Source organism: Mus caroli, chromosome 15 (assembly GCF_900094665.2).
Source record: "Mus caroli chromosome 15, CAROLI_EIJ_v1.1, whole genome shotgun sequence".
NCBI lineage: Eukaryota > Metazoa > Chordata > Mammalia > Rodentia > Muridae > Mus > Mus caroli.
The window spans coordinates 64741830-64744850 of record NC_034584.1 but is presented as its reverse complement, the minus strand read 5'-3'; positions in this window follow the sequence as shown (position 1 = coordinate 64744850).

The window sequence follows — 3021 nt, the reverse complement described above, 5'->3', positions numbered from 1 at the left end:
GAAATGTGTCAGATGTGAATGATATTTCAGAGGAAAAATAATAGGATGAATAAAACTAAGGAGCTTTTGTTTATGTGACAAGGTAAGCAGTGCAGTGTGAAAAGAAACTGGAAGCCTGCTTTGGCAGTATGTGGCTTTCATAACTTGCAACTGTTAAGAAATAACATGATAGAGAAATATTTTGGAAAATTATGTTCTCAAGTCTTAAGTATGATAATACATTAAAGATAAAAAAATTCTCACTACATCCACTTAATTAACAGTTAAACAGCATCTTTGTTAAGGTACAAAAATGATGATGAAAACAGGCAGAGTGGGGTATAGCAGGTCTGTGAGTATCTGACTTTATAGAGAATCCAGTGTTATCACTTCTGTGAGGCAATAGCATGTATACCATGCACTCAAACACACAGGGAAACCAAAACCCAGAGTATGGGGAGACTTGTGGCTCTCAGGACTCATCCTTTGATCTATACCCTAGAACATGGTGTGTTTCTTCAACAGGAGCCACAATAATGTCCCTTGCAAGAGGGTGGCTATTAACACCTCCCTCCCTGGTGACAGAGTCAGTATCTCGCAGGTGTCACTTCTTACTGTACCATCTAGAGATTTGCATGTGGAAGGAATTTGGATACTCAGTGAATAGGGTGGCTGACAAAGGGAATTATGACAACCCAGGAAACATATGAAGAATTAATGTATCCTCTTTCTATCACCCCATTTGAGGACTCATGCATCTATAAGTGTAAGACACAAAATATTGCAAACATCCCTGTATCCCTTTTCCTCTGACCTTATTCGTGACTCCAATTTCTTCTTTTACAATTCCTATTCATTCATTGTGATTCTCTCATCTGTTACTCTCAATTATTGCTATTTTGCCTTTAATACTATCTGACCCTCTCAGATATATGTTCATGATATATTTTTGGCCCTACCAATGACTCTCTGACTCTCAAGAATTCTCTGCTTCACTCCACCCAAAAATGATGTCTTTCTACAATGAACATAACCTGTTTATTGCTTCAATTCCCACATTTTACTTCGAACAGTGTTATATTATGTCAATCACTTTATTTTTTGTACAGGAATCTATGCTTCCAGAGGAGATACTTAGCTCAGGATGGAATGATTCTGTACAAGTTGACTATGTTTCTCCCCTCAACCCCTGACATGTGAGCTAGCTATTAAGGACTGATCATCGACAAGAACTAGCTCTTCGTGAGGAAGCAAATACAACATAGTAATCTTAAAAATACATGAACAAATATCAGCTTAAATTTTTTCATACCACCCCTTGATATTTCACTTCATATCAATGGAAAAGTTAGTAACACACAGATAAAAGTTAAAGTTATATTGTCTTGTCAAGTTTTAACCTATGTTATTCTCATTGCTGTTAACAGCTTTTGGGAAATACAAAATATTGTGGCTGTTAAAGTAACAAGCATTTATCCTGAAATAACCACTTGTTATGTAGCTTTTCATTTCATGTAATATTTGGTCGGGGCATATACACTAGGAACTTTCAGCTGATCATTTTTTCCACACATTTTACCAAAAATAAGAACTGAAAGTCAGTAGATACAAAGGGCCATTGGAACCATATTTTAAAACTGTTACATGGTAACTCATGTATCATTTCTATAACCCCTTTCTGCCACTTAGTTCTTTTTGATTTCTACAATATAATCTATAGATAAGACAAAACTTTTGTAAGTGTGTACTTTTTCTTGCTATTTTATGTTAAATTCTATAATTCGTTTGATATATGTGCTCAAAATTAAACTTTTTTTTTGTTTTTGTTTGCTTTTTGAGACATGGTTTCTCTGTATAGCCCTGGCTGTCCTGGAACTCACTTTGTAGACCTGGCTGGCCTCAAACTCAGAAATCTGCCTGCCTCTGCCTCCCGAGTGCTGGGATTAAAGGTGTGTGTCACCACGCCTGGCCAAAATTAAACATTTTTATTGATTCTACTAATATACTTCTTCTCATTTATTATGTTTGAGAGGAGAATAGTTTTTATGTAGACACACCTATGCCAATATTGAGTATATTATTATTAAGACATGATCATTCTGGCAACTGAATAGGTGACTATGTATAACCTTTTAATGTCATTTCCTGCAACTATGGAAAAGAAAACTCTGCCCAAAAATTTTATTTTAGCTTACTAAAATTATAATTATATTTCATCACAGTGAGGAATATAATAGAGGCAAGAGCTTTTTATATCACATCCATAGTCATATATACATGCAGACTTACAAGGAATCCATGCATGCTTATGGTCAGCCTGCTCTTTACCTTTCATTCAGTGTAGGCCAGGTCTATGAGATGGTGCTCTCCATGGGTATTCCCACCTACATTTCCAATATGAAGAAAATTTCTGACAGGCCAGCCTATTCCAGACAACTCCTCATGGACTGCCTTTTCCTAAGAGATTGTACATTTTCAATTAGAAAATCCAACTAAAAGTCATAAAAACAAATAATTCCATACATACATGCACACACATATGCTTGCACACATATGTAGCTCTTATGAAGTCTTGGTATTGCATCGCAGATTGATCACCATGAGTTAGAAGTGAGTGGGCCTTAAACTTTATTATTATTTATTTTCTCAACTTTAAGACACAACAACCAAGAATGAAAAGACCAAGTTTATAAATCAGTTAGAAAGTGATATTTTGTAAGACAGAATTCTTCATATATGCTAGGTAACACTGAACTCAATTGTAATGTTTTTTTGTTTGTTTGTTTGTTTTAACAAAGACAGGTTAAAATAAGTGTTCATAAAAGCTACAATTTACAGAAATATTGAATGAGAATGGCCCAGGTTTTCATATATTTGAATGTTTGGTTTCCAGTTGAACTATTTAGGAAGGATTAGGATTTGTGTTCTTGTTGGAAAAGATGTGCCACTGGGAGTGGGTTTTGAGATTTCAAAAGTCCACATAGAGGACAGTCTCTCTCTCTCTCTCTCTCTCTCTCTCTCTCTCTCTCTCTCTCTCTCTCT